The sequence below is a fragment of the Pseudophryne corroboree genome, chromosome 4, assembly GCF_028390025.1.
Source record: "Pseudophryne corroboree isolate aPseCor3 chromosome 4, aPseCor3.hap2, whole genome shotgun sequence".
In the NCBI taxonomy this organism is placed as follows: domain Eukaryota; kingdom Metazoa; phylum Chordata; class Amphibia; order Anura; family Myobatrachidae; genus Pseudophryne; species Pseudophryne corroboree.
The window spans coordinates 549,423,965-549,449,574 of NC_086447.1; the positions used below are offsets into that span (position 1 = coordinate 549,423,965).

The 25,610-nt window shown below is 40.7% G+C and overlaps 1 protein-coding gene across 1 annotated transcript in view; it reads left to right on the plus strand.

The window, feature by feature from the left end:
* EYA4 (EYA transcriptional coactivator and phosphatase 4) overlaps positions 1-25,610 on the plus strand; it is a 470,455-nt gene that overhangs the window by 239,426 nt on the left and 205,419 nt on the right. The gene's annotated exons all lie outside the window — the stretch shown is intronic.

Below are 25,610 nucleotides of genomic sequence, written 5' to 3' on the forward strand. Positions count from 1 at the left end.
GTAGCAAGACGGTACACTCGTAGTCAGCTGAGATTTGTTTTGAGCCAATGGGGGGATGGGGGGGGGAGAGAATAGACCAATAGTGCACTAGCGCTTTTTCAAGAATAGAAAAGGAAGAAAGACTGCACTGTGAGAACTCTGGGAGGCAACAGAGTCATCTGCCGCCGGGCTCCTGCTCTGAAGGGGGCACCTCTCCTCCCGTTCTGTGACACCACTGAATTAAGTTATTTGATAGCTGCTGCTATCTTTTCAGTGGCCGACTTCCTCACTGGTCCCTGCACCTTACAAATCACACCCTCTTTATTATACACATTTTACAAGTGTCACACCCAGGATTAGAAACCACAACCTATTACACTGGAAGCAGACACCTTACTGATGAAGCTGTTTGCTCCTGTATAGGAAATATCAGAATTTTAACTATATGAAGATACTTCTCTGACAATTACACGTAACTTCATATAGTTAGCATTCTCATGCTTCCTCTACAGGAGCATATAGCTCCATCAGTAAAGTGTCTGCTGTTACACACACACACACACACACACACACACACACACACACACACACACACACACACTTATCTTGATATAAGAAATAGGGGGGCACCAATATTTATCTTGCCTCCGGGCAACTGGGACGAACTTACGCCACTGGTCAGCAGACTTTATTTGAATTCGGTATCGGTGTCTGTGTGAATACTGAAAGTGTAAATGATGGCTTCCCAAACGTTAGCTCTAGTGGGGTGAAAGATTGAAGTGGTGGTGGGGGCCCAAAATACCTGAATTCCTAGGGGCCCGGCCATGGTTAATACGGTCTTGGAGATAACATAATTAAAGCTAAATACAGTATAACCTCTCTAAACATCTATTTTTGAAATGTATTTTATATTCTCAATTCTTATACTGCAAATCCAAGGAGGTCATTCCGAGTTGTTCGCTCGCAAGCGGATTTTAGCAGATTTGCTCATGCTAAGCCGCCGCCTACTGGGAGTGAATCTTAGCATCTTAAAATTGCGAACGAAGTAATCGCAATATTGCGATTACACACCTCGTAGCAGTTTCTGAGTAACTTCAACCTTACTCGGCATCTGCGATCATTTCAGTGCTTGTCGTTCCTGGTTTGACGTCACAAACACACCCAGCGTTCGCCCAGACTCTCCCCCGTTTCTCCGGCCACTCCTGCGTTTTTTCCGGAAACGGTAGCGTTTTTTCCCACACGCCCATAAAACGGCCTGTTTCCGCCCAGTAACACCCATTTCCTGTCAATCACATTACGATCGCCAGAACGATGAAAAAGCCGTGAGTAAAATTCCTAACTGCATAGCAAATTTACTTGGCGCAGTCGCAGTACGGACATTGCGCATGCGCATTAAGCGGAAAATCGCTGCGATGCGAAGATTTTTACCGAGCGAACAACTCGGAATGACCTCCCATGTGCCTTAAAAACATAATTATAGTAGGATAGCTGCCATGTAATGTCACTAGGACAGGGATTAGAAATTACCTTTGATAATAAAAATTTCCTTTGCAACTGAACTATTAGGGGTCAATTCAATTAGACGTGATGATGGAGGCGAGTTGCCCTTGTAACAGCATGGAAGCACCACCAACAGCACCATAGCTTGTGGCCCGATCTTCCTTCAGACTCATGGAATTATGTAAGGAGCCCAACGGATGTGCAATAAAAATAAATCTGTGAGTCTAGTGGTACCATTGGTGTGGCACTTAGTCGCAGCTGTGAGTAATTTGCGGCTCATTGAAATGAGCCTATTATATACATTTTTGTGTTAGTTGTCTTTATAGTGATTTATTTTACTAGGCAGAGTGATTGTGTTTGTTATGCATGTAACAGGCATATTTTGCAATTACTGTACTTTCCATACAATATCCACACAATCTGCTAATGTGTTCCCAAACTGGATGTGGGGGAAGTGATCTCTGATTCCAGTTTCTGCAGAACATATATGTTCATAACGTTTCACACAAACATATTTACATATTAACTAATGTCGATAAGACTGATTTTCTGCTGTCGTGCTAGAAAACGTGCCATCGCCATGATTTCATTAGTGAAACCCGGGTGCCCAGCAGCACTGGCTGGCACAGCAGTCAACCTGTTTTTGCTGATCCAGCTCTCATGTGTACCGGCTTGCCAGCTCACACATGAGCAGTGGAACTGGTTGTCCTGGCTTTCAGTTCCACTGGTAAAATAAAAAAAATCAAATAGGTTAAAAAAATGTTTTTATTTTTATATCATTCTATTTTGAAAATAAAAAAGCTTCACCAAAATAAATATATTTTTATTTTATTTCTATTTCCTGCTATAACCACTTTGAGAAGGCTTGCAGTTGCAGTGGTATTCGTTAAATAGATTACCCTGCATGGGAAATTTACGCTGGAGTAAGATGCCAATTCACTTTGCCTGTGAAGACTACAGCTTGAGAAAGCACGGCATTAGGATAGGGAAAACAGAACCCTTTCTCTGAATAATAAAGAGCCCACACCATGAGTGCACTTAAGTTCAGGGTCAGGAAAATGTGCTGGCTAGAATCCTGTTAGCAGACATGTTAATGGACAGTTTGACCGGACTGCATACTGATCATGTCAGAGTTTCTCAACATGTATTTCTGTACCCCAAATGGAACTTCATAAGGTCCCACAGGATTCTTACACCCTTTTTAGTTTAAATTAACATAAATGTTTAATGTATTGGTTAAAAATCATAGGCGGTATTTTGTATATATTTATAAATATTATGGGATTTTTGACAAATATTCACCATAATAAGAGTGTATAAAATAGTATCCCTTTTACACCAAAGTCCCAGGTCTGAGCCAGGATTTGGTGTAAAAGGGGTACTATTTTATACACTCTTTTTATGGTAAATATTTGTTAAAAAATCCAAGCATTGCCATGTTTATGTATATATTGGACTCGGACTTCTGAGATAGATATGGTGTCCCTCTATCCTTCCTTTCCCGATTTCTACAGATTAGGGAATTCATTCACTTACACACTAGGGGTATATTTACTAACGCTTCTGGAAACAAGAGGTGGTGCTGCTGCCCATACTGTAGCAAACAGTCAGATTCTAGCTAACATTCCTTTCTTGCATCCTAGAAAATGATAGACAGATTCTGATTGGCTACTATGGGCAACATCACCACTGTTCTTTTTTTTTTTTAAATCATGTGTTCTTTATTCCCTGGGTCAGTAGGTGAAGCATAGGTGCAGTAATTCTAACATCCAACCAGACTTGTATCCACAAATTGTAAACTTGTGGACAGGCCCATATCAAATTCCAAAAGCCACTTTCTGGAATGTAATGGTACATTCCATGTGTTATATAATAATGAATTTGCTGATGGCGAAAACAGGGGGTATCATATCTGATAGAGCCTAAAATATGTCCCCACTGTTCATCAGTGAGAGTACGCAGATCTACTCTCCATTTCCGTTTTCTAAGGAGAAGAGCATCAGGGAGAAATCAATTAGCAGGATTAATATAAAGAAATGAAATTACTTTCCTAGAACTTAATCTAAGGATGGTGATTTTAAGAGGGGAGGAGGAAATCGGTAGAGGTGGAGCTGGAGGTACCTATAAAACACAGTGTGAGGCAGACCAAATTCCACACGCAAACTACTGTTAATTTTTAGAAGCTTTAGTAAATCAACCCCTAAATCCTCTAAACTCCAAAAGCTGACCCCTTTGAATGGAAATGCAAATACTCTGTAGACAACCAGGGTAGTATATCCTTACTCTATCACTGCTGCCCAACATGGGACATACTGGAAATGGCTTATGATGATAGGGACTTAGATAACAGCATGAATCAGAAAGGATAGTCACTTGTCAGAAAACATACTATAATGACAAATCATCCCTGAATACAGCTTCATTATAAGGTAGTACCTGGTCCACTCTAAATGCCAGAATATCCCGAAGTCTCTAACCTGTGTTTTAGGCATTGGAAGGGAACAGCCACTAATCTTCGATTTGTAGGAAAAATATCTGATCAAATCAGACAGACTATTCCCACAGTGATAATGGTTGATCCTCTCATTATGCTACTGTGTTACTCTATCAAAACAATCAATAAATATAACAAAGGTGTAATATACCGTATTTGTAGTGATGAAAGATTCCCTAGTCACTAGGGATTGGAAAATCCAGGCTCGCCCTGTTACCTCGCTGTGGTTGTCCACATATGTATGGTAGATAGCTTCAATGGAGTATATTTTAGGCCTGCTTAATGACAAATTCAAAGACTGGCTCTTGCACTTAATGTGGATTATCCATTAATATTTGCAGCATCTAAATTGATAATGAGTGATAATGAGATACCCACAAGTATTAACCATCACCTGAATGTAGCATGGAGGAGCTACAGCAGATATCTCCAATATCTTTCGTTATCTCTCCCATTTCCAACAGCAGAAACAACTCCCATACATTTCTGATGGGGCTTATAGGCTGTTGGATTTACCAAACACTGGAATACACTTGTAGAGCCTCTATCCCTGTGTATTTTAATACATCCTGAGGAACCTGTGATACTAAATTATATTTATTGGGTCCATTTTGCTACCAGCAGCCATAGTATTTCTGCTGTATCTCTACAATTAAATATGTGTCATGCTCAAGATTTACTGATACTGTAGGCTAAACAGCTGAATTTGAAATGAGAGAAGCTGCAGCAAAACTAAGTGCAAATGTTGGACATTTCATTAAGGTACAGTGAGACATTTTCAGAAACAATACTATGAATAGATTGGGGATGGAGACAGATAATTTTGCTATGTGATGTGGATGAGGTAGGACTAGGCCCAGGGCCTGATTAAGGGTTTCAGCCATCCAAGGTTAATACAGAAGTGCCCCCCCCCCCCAATCAATTTTTTTGCTCACATTCAGCTAAAAATGTGTAACAGGCTTGAGCCTCACCTCCATTCATATTGCGCTGATATCCCTCAGAAGTCCCGGTTCAATCTCTTTTTAACAGTGAAGAGACGACTGTTGTTCTTCCATCAGGCCTGGTACATACTCCTGAAAGCGCCATGGCTGATCGGCTTCATTTCATGCTGAAGTCCTCCATGGACAGCGACTGTGGGACCTGGAACTTCCTCTCACCGCACAGGGACGAGTCCTGCCTGTCCGGCTTCCCCAGGCCCATGCTGCAGGTGCAGTGCCTGTACCACAGCGACGGCAGCGGTCTGAGTGTCACTGTCCCCTGTACAGCAGCAGCAACAATAACAAGATGGTGCAGACAGAGAGGAGTCCTGACGACGCGTCTCCAATTCAAACGGGAGCCACGCCTCCACGTAACGTCACCTGGACTCCAGTCCCCACTAATAGACTGCCTTCTTTGTGGCAGGGATGACAGCTAGGACCAGTCACAGCAAGCTGAACCTTAGCCACACCCATTAGACAGTACTGCTCCATAGCCACGCCCACAGCCCAACTAATGCAGTTTTGTTTACTGTTTCTTTACTCCAGTGGCACCAGGAAACGCTCCCATCCCAGCACAATTTATTGTGCTGGCACTGCGCCCCCCCTTCCCCAGGACCGAGCGCTCCAAGCTGCAGCCTAATCAGCCTATTGGATAATCAGGCCCTGACTAGGACCAAATTCTGGTGAATTCTTACTTTCTTCAGTTAGCTCCAGATCCATGTACAAACAGATAACAAAGTATTCAAAATGCTAGTCTCTTTATTAAACCGGCCACATTGAAACTATTCAGTATTTTTTGTTTTGTCAACATTTTCCTTAGTTTCTTTAAAGATTCTGTAAATGCCATGGTAACTAAACTCAAGGCCTGATTCAAAGGTAGAAGCTAATTGCGTCGCTGCTGTATCTTAGTACGATAAGATAGGCAAATGTTGCATGTGCCGTCTTTTGTGCAGAGTCACCCACTGCTGGCTTCTCAGAGCCGCTGCTTGCATGCAGAGACACAGCATCAGACTAAGGGCGGGATGTACTAAAGCAAAAATGCGGTAAAACCCCCGAAAACGGGGGTTTTACCGCATTTTCATATTTACTAACACCCTACCGCCGCGTTTTCGGCGTCCATGTTATCGCCATCTCTGGATGGCGATACCCTATAGAAGCCTATGGGCTTCTTTTCGCCGACCGCCGCAACCCGCCGACACCGCCGCAGACGCCGACCCCCCTCCCCCCAGCTTACCTTCCTTCATGATGCCCCGGACCCGGAAGGTAATCTCCTCCTCCCCCTAGCAACGCAGCCGGACGTCCTTCCGGCTGCAGGGGGGAGGAGGAGGCGCCGGGGGCAGCCTGCTGCTGCTACCCAGCATCAAGGCAGTGTGGGGACCCCATGGAGGTGACGGAGACCCCCCGCAGACCACCTAACAGGTATCGCGGGGGGCCTCCGTCACCGCATCGCGATGTTGATCGCATATGTTAGTACATACGCGATCAACATCGCTGTGGTAACCGCCGAGGTGCGGCGATGTATGTTAATACATCCCGCCCTAACATTGTTCGGGCCATCGGAACTCTGATCAAGCCTATGGTTGCTTAGAATGTCCGCTGCAGCTAACACGCAGGGGCCAGTGAAACTGCATCCGAAGACGCAGTTGCTGGCTGTGACACACCCCTGAATAGGTTGCTGTGTTTTATTTACCAAACCACTGTTACCGCCCACAAACGGTCACTGTCTATCAATCACTCTGCTTCCTACAAACGCCATCATAAGACCACTGCAGCACATGCACAGTGCAACTCAGACGCATGCACAAAAAGGAAGACAGCTCTATATAATATGTAGTGATGTGCACCTGAAATTTTTCGGGTTTTGTGTTTTGGTTTTGGGTTCGGTTCCGTGGCCGAGTTTTGGGTTCGGACGCGTTTTGGCAAAACCTCACCGAATTTTTTTGGTCGGATTCGGGTGTGTTTTGGATTCGGGTGTTTTTTTCAAAAGACCCTAAAAAACAGCTTAAATCATAGAATTTGGGGGTCATTTTGATCCCATAGTATTATTAACCTCAATAACCATAATTTCCACTAATTTTCAGTCTATTCTGAACACCTCACACCTCACAATATTATTTTTAGTCCTAAAATTTGCACCGAGGTCGCTGGATGGCTAAGCTAAGCGACCCTAGTGGCCGACACAAACACCTGGCCCATCTAGGAGTGGCACTGCAGTGTCACGCAGGATGGCCCTTCAAAAAAATACTTCCCAAACAGCACATGATGCAAAGAAAAAAAGAGGCGCAATGAGGTAGCTGTGTGACTAAGCTAAGCGACCCTAGTGGCCGACACAAACACCTGGCCCATCTAGGACTGGCACTGCAGTGTCACGCAGGATGGCCCTTCAAAAAAATACTCCACAAACAGCACATTACGCAAAGAAAAATGAAAGAAAAAAGAGGCGCAAGATGGAATTGTCCTTGGGCCCTCCCACCCACCCTTATGTTGTAAAAACAGGACATGCACACTTTAACGAACCCATCATTTCAGCGACAGGGTCTGCCACACGACTGTGACTGAAATGACTGGTTGGTTTGGGCCCCCACCAAAAAAGAAGCAATCAATCTCTCCTTGCACAAACTGGCTCTACGGAGGCAAGATGTCCACCTCATCATCATCGTCCGATTCATCACCCCTTTCACTGTGTACATCCCCCTCCTCACAGATTATTAATTCGTCCCCACTGGAATCCACCATCTCAGGTCCTCGTGTACTTTCTGGATGCAATTGCTGCTGGTGAATGTCTCCATGGAGGAATTGATTATAATTAATTTTAATGAACATCATCTTCTCCACATTTTCTGGAAGTAACCTCGTACGCCGATTGCTGACAAGGTGAGCGGCGGCACTAAACACTCTTTCGGAGTACACACTGGAGGGAGGGCAACTTAGGTAGAATAAAGCCAGTTTGTGCAAGGGCCTCCAAATTGCCTCTTTTTCCTGCCAGTATACGTACGGACTGTCTGACGTGCCTACTTGGATGCGGTCACTCATATAATCCTCCACCATTCTTTCAATGGTGAGAGAATCATATGCAGTGACAGTAGACGACTTGTCAGTAATCGTTGGCAGGTCCTTCAGTCCGGACCAGATGTCAGCATCAGCAGTCGCTCCAGACTGCCCTGCATCACCGCCAGCGAGTGGGCTCGGAATTCGTAGCCTTTTCCTCGCACCCCCAGTTGCGGGAGAATGTGAAGGAGGAGATGTTGACGGGTCGCGTTCCGCTTGACTTGACAATTTTGTCACCAGCAGGTCTTTGAACCTCTGCAGACTTGTATGGAAACAAAGTGTTAGTTCGGTTTCCAAATTATTGTCACCGAAGGTTTTCTCAAAAAGAGAGAGTCTTTGATCTCTATAGGAGATCATGATGGTAATCGGAATAAAAAGCAAAAATGGATGTTAGCTGCCCGTCTAGACCCCTCCCGTTGGTGAAGAAAACTAATATGGAAACAAAGTGTGTCGGGGTGGTCTTAACTGGCGCTGAGCTGCTTAGGTGTAACAGATTTCTAAATAAATGTCACCACATTTAAAACAAGAAATAGAAAACCAGCAATTTGAAATACTGTCAAACACCACTAGCGCTAAGGTAAAATATCACCATAACATCCCTTTAGGGCTGAGTGACAGATCCTTTTCCTCTCAGGTGTGTCTCCCGTTCAAGTAGACAGTCTCGGATTCTCAAATGTGGATGTCATAGAAAAGATAAAATGAACAACCAATGTGTAGTATGTAATATCACAGCCTAATGGTATACATGTGATGTCCTAAGATAAATGAAGTGGATTCAGAGCGTACCCCACTCACACTGGGAGTGGAGATTTCAAGCGTATCAAGGTTTCTTTTATGGCAATATCCTTCATTAATTCATATAGCCCCCAGAGGTATCAAGGAATAGGGTCACACTTAGACTTAATACTGGTAAAACTCTTGTAGCAGACAGTCGATGCGTACCCCAACACTCACACTTTGCAGGTGTGTTGTAAACATATAAAGGTATCTTTCTCTCTTTCAAGGGTAAGTTGAAACAAATGCGTACCGCCACTCACAATCTGAGACACTGTATGACTCCTATAAAGGTATCTTTCAATTTTCGTGTGAAGGTAACCACTGGGAAGTTCTAGTGTAGTCTCCCGACGTCGGTCATAAAGAAATGGAAACAAACCAATGTGTGACCAATTGTATCTATCAGGAGTATTCAGCAATTTCCTCCTAGTATGATATCCACTGATTTCAAACACCCTTCAGCACATATGAGTTAATGCGTACCCAAACACTCACACTCTGAAGTTAGGTGGTAACCATATAAAGGTATCTTTTGTGCCTCACTGCGTAATTAGCGGTAGTTAATATTGCATACCCTGACTCACAATTTGATGTGTTTGGAGGACTCCTATCAAGGTATCTTTAGACTTCAGGTGGCCCATGCAGCTTAAATATTCAGATCATGTATTTTTCCGTTAACCCCAAAAAAAAGAAAAAGTGGATGCTCTTACCACAATGAGTAAAAGAAAAGGGGTTACAGATTTTATTTAACAATACATGCCATGAAATATAAGTGGGGACAACCATGCACAAAGATGCACTGGGTGAATACAACTGGATAAAAACAGCAAAGAGAGATGGCACACTCTTGCAAAAAAACTTAACATAAAGAATAAAACAACAAAGTACAAGATAAAAAAATCCGGATAAAACAGCTACTCACACTCCTGTAAATCAACGCGTTTCAGCCCACATCTGGGCCTTTATCAAGATATATTGGAGTGTGTGAGTAGCCTGGTATTTAAAGGACACAGCGCCAATAAGGAGTGAGCAGGAAGTGACATCATAATTGCAGAAGGAATTTTTTTCCTATCTGCAGTTACATTCCCCTTGCTGTTTTTAATAAGCTATATGTTCTAAAGATCAATTTTTTTATATGTATAAAGATTCTCCTCACATAGTGTGAAAAATCTAACTAGAAACGTTAGAAACTGTGGTGTAACATCGCATGTTTCCACTTCCGGCGGAAGTGACATTGCGGCATCACTGTGTTCATGGGAAATGTAGTAAACACTCTCAAGTCCGGCCACTCGTCGTTCATGGTTCAATCTGGACGGGAAATGACGTTGCGGCACCAAGCTGTTCATGGGAGATGTAGTTGTGTCTCACAAGTCCTGCCGTTCGTCACTCATGATCCGGTCTGGACAGGAAGTAATCTTGATGCCTCTTGGGAAATGTAGTATTTTTCCCTTACGGATTTAGATCGTTACCGGAAGTGGAGTTTTTTCACCCATTCAGCTGTTTAGGTGTCTTGGGAAATGTAGTTCTTTGCATGCCACACTTTGAGGATTTTGTATCGTGGAGTTCCCTGATTTGACTAGATAGTCAGATTCAACATATCTTCCATTGAATAATGTCATGATGTATTTAGTGCAATAGGTTCTAAAAAACAAGATCGCAGTCAGCATGTAACAGTGTAACAGTACACTTTCCATATTTTTGACATATATATGTAATAATCATAATAAAAAAAATTTTATATTAAAAGTGACATATAAAGTGCATTCAGTGTCTAATTTTTTTAAAATAGTGATGAACACATTCCCGTTATTAGGGTTATGTAGTTAAATAACCAAGTGTCCATATAATACATAAGTGCTCAATTCCTAACTAGATATTGGTAGAGTGTTCCTCTGTGAATACAAACTTTAATAAAGTTTATATTGGTTATTTGTTATAGTGATAAATGTGCAAAAATGGTGACAAATACCCCATTATTTAGATATTTAAATATATTATTTTATAGGTGTCTAGCTTCATATCTACCATTAAGTGCTTCCTATAACTGGCAATTTGTGAGTGAGTCCCTAATCAGGGTCTATATTTCATAAATTCTGTGTGCGGACACTTCAAATAGAGGCAACATGATAGAAGATTACATAAACCATTTGATCTCGAAGTCGCTGTTAAGGCCTGTGGGATCTAATGTGTTATAATTGAAGATCAGACTCATCTCAGTTTTCGCTAGTAGGGTTGCGGTGTTACTAGTACGTATGTTCCCCTTAATGTGTCTTAATCCATAAAACCCAGAGACTTCGGAAACACGGCAGCCATGTTTAAGCTTAAAATGGGCTGATAGAGAATGGGTTTCGAGACCTTTTTTGATATTACGGACGTGTTCACCCAGTCTGGTTTTTAATGGGCGCGATGTTCGTCCGATATAAGTCAAATTACAATTACAGGTGACAGCATAAATCACATTACTAGTGTCGCATGTAATGAAATCTCTTATTTCCACTATTTTTTCATTGATGGTTACTTTTTCAATTTTACTGGATCCCCCACTTTTAATGCTTCTACAGCCCATGCAGTTGCCGCACCTGAAAAAGCCCTTAGATCTTATTCTGGATGGCGGTAGTTGGGTGTGCAGAGTGCTGGAAACTAGTTTTGATTTGAGATTAGGGGCCCTGCGGTAAATATGGACCGGTCTATCTGGTGCCAAGGGGCCAATGACCGGGTCATTTTTAACCAGGTTCCAGTGTTTTTTTATAATTTTTTCAATCGATCTATGCTGGGAGGTAAAGTCTGTAATGAAGGCCCATTCATATTTTTTGTCTTTTATTTTTTTCCTATTGTCTGTGTGGAGAAGATCCCTGCGATCTATTCTGTTAACCTCTTCCAGGACATTGTTGATGGTATCACGATTGTATCCACAGGCCTCAAACTTTCGTGATAATGTGGATGCCTGTTGTTGAAAAGTAGTATTTTCACTACAATTTCTTTTGAGTCTTTTTAATTGCCCAACTGGGATCGAGTTAAGCCAGCTTTCATGATGGCAACTGTTTGTGGAAATATATGTCCCAGAGTCTGTAGGTTTTGAAAATGTTTTGGTGTTGATTATGCCATCCTTGATATATACTGTTATATCGAGGAAGTTAACTGAATTTTGATCAATTTGAAAAGTCAAATTGATATTCTTATCATTAGAATTAAGATAATGGCAGAAGGCGTTCAGGGTGTCGATATTGCCCCGCCAAATGAAAAAAACGTCATCTATGTATCGGACATAGGACACCAGGCTCGACCCGAGCACGTCGGAGGACCAGATGGTTGTGGCCTCCCACAGCCCCAAAAAGAGGTTGGCGTAACTCGGGGCGAACCTGGTGCCCATCGCCGTGCCAGTCTTTTGGAGATAATACTGATCTTTGAAAAGAAAAAAATTATTTTTAAGAATGAATTGAACCCCTTCAATGATAAATTCCTTGATGTCCTCTGAAAGATCTGAAGCATCAAGGAAATGTTTCACTGCCTCTATACCAAAATCATGTTTTATGATGGTATAGAGTGAGGTGACGTCAGCCGTCACCAAAAAACTGCCCTCCTCCCATTTGATGGTTGCCAAGGTTCCCAAGAAATCCTTGGTGTCCCTCAAGTGGGATTTATTAGATAGAACCAACGGTTGGAGAACATGATCTATTACTTGCGATAGATTTGCAGTCAGGGAATCTACTCCCGAAATTATCGGCCTACCCGGTGGGTCCACCAAGCTTTTGTGGACCTTTGGGAGGATGTACAATACTGGAGTAATTGGGTTCTCCACTAGAATGAAACAGGATTCTTTATTACTCAAAGTCCCCATTTTTTCATATTTCTCGATCATGAGCTTTAATTTGGTTTTGACCTGTTCAGTGGGGTTGTTCCTAAGTTTTTTATAAACAGATGAATCGTTAAGTTGTCTGAACACTTCGTTCTCGTATTTTATAGTGTCCAACAAGACGATCCCCCCCCCCCTTGTCTGCAGGTTTAATGATGAAGGACCCTGACTTCTTTAAATCGCCCAGTGCCTTTCTTTCTTTTGTTGTTAAATTGGATGTTTTTTTTGGGCGACACTGTAATTTAGCTAAATCACTTATAACTAATTTAGAGAAGGATTCCAAAAGGGGCCCTTGCACGTGTTTTGGTAAAAAGATTGACTTGGGTCTATAAGGGGTAAGTGGTGGGGGATCTATTGGTTCACTGCTGTTATCATGGCTGGCAAAGAATTTTTTAACAGTTAGCTTCCTCACGTATTTTTGAACATCCACATAAAGATCAAATGGGTGGATGTAATTGCTTGGGGCGTATTTCAGGCCCTTTTCAAGCACTGAAATTTCATTTGCAGTTAAAGTATGTGAACTTAGATTAAATATTTTCACCTTTTTTAAAGAATCATTGAATTCCATAGTGTTTGTATCGGACTCTGGTATCTGTGTCTCGCTGGTAGCTAGAACTTCAGTGGGGGTCTTTTTATTCTTTCTTTTATTCTTTTTATGTTTTCTAGGTCTGGATTTTCCCCCTCTTTTGCCCCTTGGTCGAAACTGGGTGTTTATCTGAAGTTCGTTCGTTGGGTTCTCTCGTCTAAAAAACAGGGAGAGTCTTCCAAATTCTCCAGGGGGGAGAAATAGTTGGCAACCTGGACATCATCTGCATTCCATGAATCTCTATTTGTTCTTTTTTGTCTAGGTGGTCTAGCTGACCATGTTGGAGTCTGTGGTCTATACTGATGGCTCATATCGTTAGTCCTTGTTCTAAATTTCGCAGCCACTGTATTTCTAGAGGATCTATTCCTCCATTCAGGTGTATAGTCTCTACGTTGGTTCTCCTCAGTCTCCCATCTCTTATCCGGTCGATGTCTAAATCTATAGGTTGGAGTGGGCCTTGATTTGTATCTGTAACCTCCATCTCTCCTGTCTTTAAAGCTATCTTTTTCCTGCAGAGACAATTTTTTTATTGGTAAGATCTGGGAACCATATTTTCTATTATTCTTAAATCTTACCGGGGATCTTGCCTTACCATGGACTCCACTCTCAGATTCTGTGGAAGTATTTTTGTCCAATTTATCTCTATTATATTTTTTTACTTTCCTTTCTATTAATTGTCTCTGCGTTCTTCTTAATTTACTTTCTATTTCTTTTTCGAGAGCTTTGTAATCTTCTGAATTATTATAGGGAGAAGCTAGTGACTTATAGATCGCGATATCTTCATCTAGTTTATACAGCTCTCTTTTTCTCTCCTCTATGATAAGTTTCATGAGGGAAAAGGAACAGGTGTCAATCGTGTTTTCCCATTCCTTTTTAAAGCCCTCTCTGGCCGTTTCAAAGGTAGAGATTTTTTGTATTTTTAGGCCGCGGGGGATTATTTCATTAGCTAAGTAACGTTCTAAGGTCGTCACTTCCCACCATAATTTACATTCTTTAATAAGGGTGGTTTCCAATTTGTTCATTATTCCATATATATCATCATCTATTAGTTCGGTTTCCAAATTATTGTCACCGAAGGTTTTCTCAAAAAGAGAGAGTCTTTGATCTCTATAGGAGAACATGATGGTAATCGGAATAAAAAGCAAAAATGGATGTTAGCTGCCCGTCTAGACCCCTCCCGTTGGTGAAGAAAACTAATATGGAAACAAAGTGTGTCGGGGTGGTCTTAACTGGCGCTGAGCTGCTTAGGTGTAACAGATTTCTAAATAAATGTCACCACATTTAAAACAAGAAATAGAAAACCAGCAATTTGAAATACTGTCAAACACCACTAGCGCTAAGGTAAAATATAACCATAACATCCCTTTAGGGCTGAGTGACAGATCCTTTTCCTCTCAGGTGTGTCTCCCGTTCAAGTAGACAGTCTCGGATTCTCAAATATGGATGTCATAGAAAAGATAAAATGAACAACCAATGTGTAGTATGTAATATCACAGCCTAATGGTATACATGTGATGTCCTAAGATAAATGAAGTGGATTCAGAGCGTACCCCACTCACACTGGGAGTGGAGATTTCAAGCGTATCAAGGTTTCTTTTATGGCAATATCCTTCATTAATTCATATAGCCCCCAGAGGTATCAAGGAATAGGGTCACACTTAGACTTAATACTGGTAAAACTCTTGTAGCAGACAGTCGATGCGTACCCCAACACTCACACTTTGCAGGTGTGTTGTAAACATATAAAGGTATCTTTCTCTCTTTCAAGGGTAAGTTGAAACAAATGCGTACCGTCACTCACAATCTGAGACACTGTATGACTCCTATAAAGGTATCTTTCAATTTTCGTGTGAAGGTAACCACTGGGAAGTTCTAGTGTAGTCTCCCGACGTCGGTCATAAAGAAATGGAAACAAACCAATGTGTGACCAATTGTATCTATCAGGAGTATTCAGCAATTTCCTCCTAGTATGATATCCACTGATTTCAAACACCCTTCAGCACATATGAGTTAATGCGTACCCAAACACTCACACTCTGAAGTTAGGTGGTAACCATATAAAGGTATCTTTTGTGCCTCACTGCGTAATTAGCGGTAGTTAATATTGCGTACCCTGACTCACAATTTGATGTGTTTGGAGGACTCCTATCAAGGTATCTTTAGACTTCAGGTGGCCCATGCAGCTTAAATATTCAGATCATGTATTTTTCCGTTAACCCCAAAAAAAAGAAAAAGTGGATGCTCTTACCACAATGAGTAAAAGAAAAGGGGTTACAGATTTTATTTAACAATACATGCCATGAAATATAAGTGGGGACAACCATGCACAAAGATGCACTGGGTGAATACAACTGGATAAAAACAGCAAAGAGAGATGGCACACTCTTGCAAAAAAACTTAACATAAAGAATAAAACAACAAAGTACAAGATAAAAAAATCCGGATAAAACAGCTACTCACACTCCTGTAAATCAACGCGTTTCAGCCCACATCTGGGCCTTTATCAAGATATATTGGAGTGTGTGAGTAGCCTGGTATTTAAAGGACACAGCGCCAATAAGGAGTGAGCAGGAAGTGACATCATAATTGCAGAAGGAATTTTTTTCCTATCTGCAGTTACATTCCCCTTGCTGTTTTTAATAAGCTATATGTTCTAAAGATCAATTTTTTTATATGTATAAAGATTCTCCTCACATAGTGTGAAAAATCTAACTAGAAACGTTAGAAACTGTGGTGTAACATCGCATGTTTCCACTTCCGGCGGAAGTGACATTACGGCATCACTGTGTTCATGGGAAATGTAGTAAACACTCTCAAGTCCGGCCACTCGTCGTTCATGGTTCAATCTGGACGGGAAATGACGTTGCGGCACCAAGCTGTTCATGGGAGATGTAGTTGTGTCTCACAAGTCCTGCCGTTCGTCACTCATGATCCGGTCTGGACAGGAAGTAATCTTGATGCCTCTTGGGAAATGTAGTATTTTTCCCTTACGGATTTAGATCGTTACCGGAAGTGGAGTTTTTTCACCCATTCAGCTGTTTAGGTGTCTTGGGAAATGTAGTTCTTTGCATGCCACACTTTGAGGATTTTGTATCGTGGAGTTCCCTGATTTGACTAGATAGTCAGATTCAACATATCTTCCATTGAATAATGTCATGATGTATTTAGTGCAATAGGTTCTAAAAAACAAGATCACAGTCAGCATGTAACAGTGTAACAGTACACTTTCCATATTTTTGACATATATATGTAATAATCATAATAAAAAAAATTTTATATTAAAAGTGACATATAAAGTGCATTCAGTGTCTAATTTTTTTAAAATAGTGATGAACACATTCCCGTTATTAGGGTTATGTAGTTAAATAACCAAGTGTCCATATAATACATAAGTGCTCAATTCCTAACTAGATATTGGTAGAGTGTTCCTCTGTGAATACAAACTTTAATAAAGTTTATATTGGTTATTTGTTATAGTGATAAATGTGCAAAAATGGTGACCAATACCCCATTATTTAGATATTTAAATATATTATTTTATAGGTGTCTAGCTTCATATCTACCATTAAGTGCTTCCTATAACTGGCAATTTGTGAGTGAGTCCCTAATCAGGGTCTATATTTCATAAATTCTGTGTGCGGACACTTCAAATAGAGGCAACATGATAGAAGATTACATAAACCATTTGATCTCGAAGTCGCTGTTAAGGCCTGTGGGATCTAATGTGTTATAATTGAAGATCAGACTCATCTCAGTTTTCGCTAGTAGGGTTGCGGTGTTACTAGTACGTATGTTCCCCTTAATGTGTCTTAATCCATAAAACCCAGAGACTTCGGAAACACGGCAGCCATGTTTAAGCTTAAAATGGGCTGATAGAGAATGGGTTTCGAGACCTTTTTTGATATTACGGACGTGTTCACCCAGTCTGGTTTTTAATGGGCGCGATGTTCGTCCGATATAAGTCAAATTACAATTACAGGTGACAGCATAAATCACATTACTAGTGTCGCATGTAATGAAATCTCTTATTTCCACTATTTTTTCATTGATGGTTACTTTTTCAATTTTACTGGATCCCCCACTTTTAATGCTTCTACAGCCCATGCAGTTGCCGCACCTGAAAAAGCCCTTAGATCTTATTCTGGATGGCGGTAGTTGGGTGTGCAGAGTGCTGGAAACTAGTTTTGATTTGAGATTAGGGGCCCTGCGGTAAATATGGACCGGTCTATCTGGTGCCAAGGGGCCAATGACCGGGTCATTTTTAACCAGGTTCCAGTGTTTTTTTATAATTTTTTCAATCGATCTATGCTGGGAGGTAAAGTCTGTAATGAAGGCCCATTCATATTTTTTGTCTTTTATTTTTTTCCTATTGTCTGTGTGGAGAAGATCCCTGCAATCTATTCTGTTAACCTCTTCCAGGACATTGTTGATGGTATCACGATTGTATCCACAGGCCTCAAACTTTCGTGATAATGTGGATGCCTGTTGTTGAAAAGTAGTATTTTCACTACAATTTCTTTTGAGTCTTTTTAATTGCCCAACTGGGATCGAGTTAAGCCAGCTTTCATGATGGCAACTGTTTGTGGAAATATATGTCCCAGAGTCTGTAGGTTTTGAAAATGTTTTGGTGTTGATTATGCCATCCTTGATATATACTGTTATATCGAGGAAGTTAACTGAATTTTGATCAATTTGAAAAGTCAAATTGATATTCTTATCATTAGAATTAAGATAATGGCAGAAGGCGTTCAGGGTGTCGATATTGCCCCGCCAAATGAAAAAAACGTCATCTATGTATCGGACATAGGACACCAGGCTCGACCCGAGCACATCGGAGGACCAGATGGTTGTGGCCTCCCACAGCCCCAAAAAGAGGTTGGCGTAACTCGGGGCGAACCTGGTGCCCATCGCCATGCCAGTCTTTTGGAGATAATACTGATCTTTGAAAAGAAAAAAATTATTTTCAAGAATGAATTGAACCCCTTCAATGATAAATTCCTTGATGTCCTCTGAAAGATCTGAAGCATCAAGGAAATGTTTCACTGCCTCTATACCAAAATCATGTTTTATGATGGTATAGAGTGAGGTGACGTCAGCCGTCACCAAAAAACTGCCCTCCTCCCATTTGATGGTTGCCAAGGTTCCCAAGAAATCCTTGGTGTCCCTCAAGTGGGATTTATTAGATAGAACCAACGGTTGGAGAACATGATCTATTACTTGCGATAGATTTGCAGTCAGGGAATCTACTCCCGAAATTATCGGCCTACCCGGTGGGTCCACCAAGCTTTTGTGGACCTTTGGGAGGATGTACAATACTGGAGTAATTGGGTTCTCCACTAGAATGAAACAGGATTCTTTATTACTCAAAGTCCCCATTTTTTCATATTTCTCGATCATGAGCTTTAATTTGGTTTTGACCTGTTCAGTGGGGTTGTTCCTAAGTTTTTTATAAACAGATGAATCGTTAAGTTGTCTGAACACTTCGTTCTCGTATTTTATAGTGTCCAACAAGACGATCCCCCCCCCCCTTGTCTGCAGGTTTAATGATGAAGGACCCTGACTTCTTTAAATCGCCCAGTGCCTTTCTTTCTTTTGTTGTTAAATTGGATGTTTTTTTTGGGCGACACTGTAATTTAGCTAAATCACTTATAACTAATTTAGAGAAGGATTCCAAAAGGGGCCCTTGCACGTGTTTTGGAAAAAAGATTGACTTGGGTCTATAAGGGGTAAGTGGTGGGGGATCTATTGGGTCACTGCTGTTATCATGGCTGGCAAAGAATTTTTTAACAGTTAGCTTCCTCACATATTTTTGAACATCCACATAAAGATCAAATGGGTGGATGTAATTGCTTGGGGCGTATTTCAGGCCCTTTTCAAGCACTGAAATTTCATTTGCAGTTAAAGTATGTGAACTTAGATTAAATATTTTCACCTTTTTTAAAGAATCATTGAATTCCATAGTGTTTGTATCGGACTCTGGTATCTGTGTCTCGCTGGTAGCTAGAACTTCAGTGGGGGTCTTTTTATTCTTTCTTTTATTCTTTTTATGTTTTCTAGGTCTGGATTTTCGCCCTCTTTTGCCCCTTGGTCGAAACAGGGTGTTTATCTGAAGTTCGTTCGTTGGGTTCTCTCGTCTAAAAAACAGGGAGAGTCTTCCAAATTCTCCAGGGGGGAGAAATAGTTGGCAACCTGGACATCATCTGCATTCCATGAATCTCTATTTGTTCTTTTTTGTCTAGGTGGTCTAGCTGACCATGTTGGAGTCTGTGGTCTATACTGATGGCTCATATCGTTAGTCCTTGTTCTAAATTTCGCAGCCACTGTATTTCTAGAGGATCTATTCCTCCATTCAGGTGTATAGTCTCTACGTTGGTTCTCCTCAGTCTCCCATCTCTTATCCGGTCGATGTCTAAATCTATAGGTTGGAGTGGGCCTTGATTTGTATCTGTAACCTCCATCTCTCCTGTCTTTAAAGCTATCTTTTTCCTGCAGAGACAATTTTTTTATTGGTAAGATCTGGGAACCATATTTTCTATTATTCTTAAATCTTACCGGGGATCTTGCCTTACCATGGACTCCACTCTCAGATTCTGTGGAAGTATTTTTGTCCAATTTATCTCTATTATATTTTTTTACTTTCCTTTCTATTAATTGTCTCTGCGTTCTTCTTAATTTACTTTCTATTTCTTTTTCGAGAGCTTTGTAATCTTCTGAATTATTATAGGGAGAAGCTAGTGACTTATAGATCTTACCAATAAAAAAATTGTCTCTGCAGGAAAAAGATAGCTTTAAAGACAGGAGAGATGGAGGTTACAGATACAAATCAAGGCCCACTCCAACCTATAGATTTAGACATCGACCGGATAAGAGATGGGAGACTGAGGAGAACCAACGTAGAGACTATACACCTGAATGGAGGAATAGATCCTCTAGAAATACAGTGGCTGCGAAATTTAGAACAAGGACTAACGATATGAGCCATCAGTATAGACCACAGACTCCAACATGGTCAGCTAGACCACCTAGACAAAAAAGAACAAATAGAGATTCATGGAATGCAGATGATGTCCAGGTTGCCAACTATTTCTCCCCCCTGGAGAATTTGGAAGACTCTCCCTGTTTTTTAGACGAGAGAACCCAACGAACGAACTTCAGATAAACACCCAGTTTCGACCAAGGGGCAAAAGAGGGGGAAAATCCAGACCTAGAAAACATAAAAAGAATAAAAGAAAGAATAAAAAGACCCCCACTGAAGTTCTAGCTACCAGCGAGACACAGATACCAGAGTCCGATACAAACACTATGGAATTCAATGATTCTTTAAAAAAGGTGAAAATATTTAATCTAAGTTCACATACTTTAACTGCAAATGAAATTTCAGTGCTTGAAAAGGGCCTGAAATACGCCCCAAGCAATTACATCCACCCATTTGATCTTTATGTGAATGTTCAAAAATACGTGAGGAAGCTAACTGTTAAAAAATTCTTTGCCAGCCATGATAACAGCAGTGAACCAATAGATCCCCCACCACTTACCCCTTATAGACCCAAGTCAATCTTTTTACCAAAACACGTGCAAGGGCCCCTTTTGGAATCCTTCTCTAAATTAGTTATAAGTGATTTAGCTAAATTACAGTGTCGCCCAAAAAAAACATCCAATTTAACAACAAAAGAAAGAAAGGCACTGGGCGATTTAAAGAAGTCAGGGTCCTTCATCATTAAACCTGCAGACAAGGGGGGGGGGGATCGTCTTGTTGGACACTATAAAATACGAGAACGAAGTGTTCAGACAACTTAACGATTCATCTGTTTATAAAAAACTTAGGAACAACCCCACTGAACAGGTCAAAACCAAATTAAAGCTCATGATCGAGAAATATGAAAAAATGGGGACTTTGAGTAATAAAGAATCCTGTTTCATTCTAGTGGAGAACCCAATTACTCCAGTATTGTACATCCTCCCAAAGGTCCACAAAAGCTTGGTGGACCCACCGGGTAGGCCGATAATTTCGGGAGTAGATTCCCTGACTGCAAATCTATCGCAAGTAATAGATCATGTTCTCCAACCGTTGGTTCTATCTAATAAATCCCACTTGAGGGACACCAAGGATTTCTTGGGAATCTTGGCAACCATCAAATGGGAGGAGGGCAGTTTTTTGGTGACGGCTGACGTCACCTCACTCTATACCATCATAAAACATGATTTTGGTATAGAGGCAGTGAAACATTTCCTTGATGCTTCAGATCTTTCAGAGGACATCAAGGAATTTATCATTGAAGGGGTTCAATTCATTCTTGAAAATATTTTTTTTATTTTCAAAGATCAGTATTATCTCCAAAAGACTGGCAACGGCGATGGGCACCAGGTTCGCCCCGAGTTACGCCAACCTCTTTTTGGGGCTGTGGGAGGCCACAACCATCTGGTCCTCCGACGTGCTCGGGTCGAGCCTGGTGTCCTATGTCCGATACATAGATGACGTTTTTTTCATTTGGCGGGGCAATATCGACACCCTGAACGCCTTCTGCCATTATCTTAATTCTAATGATAAGAATATCAATTTGACTTTTCAAATTGATCAAAATTCAGTTAACTTCCTCGATATAACAGTATATATCAAGGATGGCATAATCAACACCAAAACATTTTCAAAACCTACAGACTCTGGGACATATATTTCCACAAACAGTTGCCATCATGAAAGCTGGCTTAACTCGATCCCAGTTGGGCAATTAAAAAGACTCAAAAGAAATTGTAGTGAAAATACTACTTTTCAACAACAGGCATCCACATTATCACGAAAGTTTGAGGCCTGTGGATACAATCGTGATACCATCAACAATGTCCTGGAAGAGGTTAACAGAATAGATCGCAGGGATCTTCTCCACACAGACAATAGGAAAAAAATAAAAGACAAAAAATATGAATGGGCCTTCATTACAGACTTTACCTCCCAGCATAGATCGATTGAAAAAATTATAAAAAAACACTGGAACCTGGTTAAAAATGACCCGGTCATTGGCCCCTTGGCACCAGATAGACCGGTCCATATTTACCGCAGGGCCCCTAATCTCAAATCAAAACTAGTTTCCAGCACTCTGCACACCCAACTACCGCCATCCAGAATAAGATCTAAGGGCTTTTTCAGGTGCGGCAACTGCATGGGCTGTAGAAGCATTAAAAGTGGGGGATCCAGTAAAATTGAAAAAGTAACCATCAATGAAAAAATAGTGGAAATAAGAGATTTCATTACATGCGACACTAGTAATGTGATTTATGCTGTCACCTGTAATTGTAATTTGACTTATATCGGACGAACATCGCGCCCATTAAAAACCAGACTGGGTGAACACGTCCGTAATATCAAAAAAGGTCTCGAAACCCATTCTCTATCAGCCCATTTTAAGCTTAAACATGGCTGCCGTGTTTCCGAAGTCTCTGGGTTTTATGGATTAAGACACATTAAGGGGAACATACGTACTAGTAACACCGCAACCCTACTAGCGAAAACTGAGATGAGTCTGATCTTCAATTATAACACATTAGATCCCACAGGCCTTAACAGCGACTTCGAGATCAAATGGTTTATGTAATCTTCTATCATGTTGCCTCTATTTGAAGTGTCCGCACACAGAATTTATGAAATATAGACCCTGATTAGGGACTCACTCACAAATTGCCAGTTATAGGAAGCACTTAATGGTAGATATGAAGCTAGACACCTATAAAATAATATATTTAAATATCTAAATAATGGGGTATTGGTCACCATTTTTGCACATTTATCACTATAACAAATAACCAATATAAACTTTATTAAAGTTTGTATTCACAGAGGAACACTCTACCAATATCTAGTTAGGAATTGAGCACTTATGTATTATATGGACACTTGGTTATTTAACTACATAACCCTAATAACGGGAATGTGTTCATCACTATTTTAAAAAAATTAGACACTGAGTGCACTTTATATGTCACTTTTAATATAAAAAATTTTTTATTATGATTATTACATATATATGTCAAAAATATGGAAAGTGTACTGTTACACTGTTACATGCTGACTGCGATCTTGTTTTTTAGAACCTATTGCACTAAATACATCATGACATTATTCAATGGAAGATATGTTGAATCTGACTATCTAGTCAAATCAGGGAACTCCACGATACAAAATCCTCAAAGTGTGGCATGCAAAGAACTACATTTCCCAAGACACCTAAACAGCTGAATGGGTGAAAAAACTCCACTTCCGGTAACGATCTAAATCCGTAAGGGAAAAATACTACATTTCCCAAGAGGCATCAAGATTACTTCCTGTCCAGACCGGATCATGAGTGACGAACGGCAGGACTTGTGAGACACAACTACATCTCCCATGAACAGCTTGGTGCCGCAACGTCATTTCCCGTCCAGATTGAACCATGAACGACGAGTGGCCGGACTTGAGAGTGTTTACTACATTTCCCATGAACACAGTGATGCCGTAATGTCACTTCCGCCGGAAGTGGAAACATGCGATGTTACACCACAGTTTCTAACGTTTCTAGTTAGATTTTTCACACTATGTGAGGAGAATCTTTATACATATAAAAAAATTGATCTTTAGAACATATAGCTTATTAAAAACAGCAAGGGGAATGTAACTGCAGATAGGAAAAAAATTCCTTCTGCAATTATGATGTCACTTCCTGCTCACTCCTTATTGGCGCTGTGTCCTTTAAATACCAGGCTACTCACACACTCCAATATATCTTGATAAAGGCCCAGATGTGGGCTGAAACGCGTTGATTTACAGGAGTGTGAGTAGCTGTTTTATCCGGATTTTTTTATCTTGTACTTTGTTGTTTTATTCTTTATGTTAAGTTTTTTTGCAAGAGTGTGCCATCTCTCTTTGCTGTTTTTATCCAGTTGTATTCACCCAGTGCATCTTTGTGCATGGTTGTCCCCACTTATATTTCATGGCATGTATTGTTAAATAAAATCTGTAACCCCTTTTTTTTTTTACTCATTGTGGTAAGAGCATCCACTTTTTCTTTTTTTTGGGGTTAACGGAAAAATACATGATCTGAATATTTAAGCTGCATGGGCCACCTGAAGTCTAAAGATACCTTGATAGGAGTCCTCCAAACACATCAAATTGTGAGTCAGGGTACGCAATATTAACTACCGCTAATTACGCAGTGAGGCACAAAAGATACCTTTATATGGTTACCACCTAACTTCAGAGTGTGAGTGTTTGGGTACGCATTAACTCATATGTGCTGAAGGGTGTTTGAAATCAGTGGATATCATACTAGGAGGAAATTGCTGAATACTCCTGATAGATACAATTGGTCACACATTGGTTTGTTTCCATTTCTTTATGACCGACGTCGGGAGACTACACTAGAACTTCCCAGTGGTTACCTTCACACGAAAATTGAAAGATACCTTTATAGGAGTCATACAGTGTCTCAGATTGTGAGTGGCGGTACGCATTTGTTTCAACTTACCCTTGAAAGAGAGAAAGATACCTTTATATGTTTACAACACACCTGCAAAGTGTGAGTGTTGGGGTACGCATCGACTGTCTGCTACAAGAGTTTTACTAGTATTAAGTCTAAGTGTGACCCTATTCCTTGATACCTCTGGGGGCTATATGAATTAATGAAGGATATTGCCATAAAAGAAACCTTGATACGCTTGAAATCTCCACTCCCAGTGTGAGTGGGGTACGCTCTGAATCCACTTCATTTATCTTAGGACATCACATGTATACCATTAGGCTGTGATATTACATACTACACATTGGTTGTTCATTTTATCTTTTCTATGACATCCATATTTGAGAATCCGAGACTGCCTACTTGAACGGGAGACACACCTGAGAGGAAAAGGATCTGTCACTCAGCCCTAAAGGGATGTTATGGTGATATTTTACCTTAGCGCTAGTGGTGTTTGACAGTATTTCAAATTGCTGGTTTTCTATTTCTTGTTTTAAATGTGGTGACATTTATTTAGAAATCTGTTACACCTAAGCAACTCAGCGCCAGTTAAGACCACCCCGACACACTTTGTTTCCATATTAGTTTTCTTCACCAACGGGAGGGGTCTAGACGGGCAGCTAACATCCATTTTTGCTTTTTATTCCGATTACCATCATGATCTCCTATAGAGATCAAAGACTCTCTCTTTTTGAGAAAACCTTCGGTGACAATAATTTGGAAACCGAACTAATAGATGATGATATATATGGAATAATGAACAAATTGGAAACCACCCTTATTAAAGAATGTAAATTATGGTGGGAAGTGACGACCTTAGAACGTTACTTAGCTAATGAAATAATCCCCCGCGGCCTAAAAATACAAAAAATCTCTACCTTTGAAACGGCCAGAGAGGGCTTTAAAAAGGAAT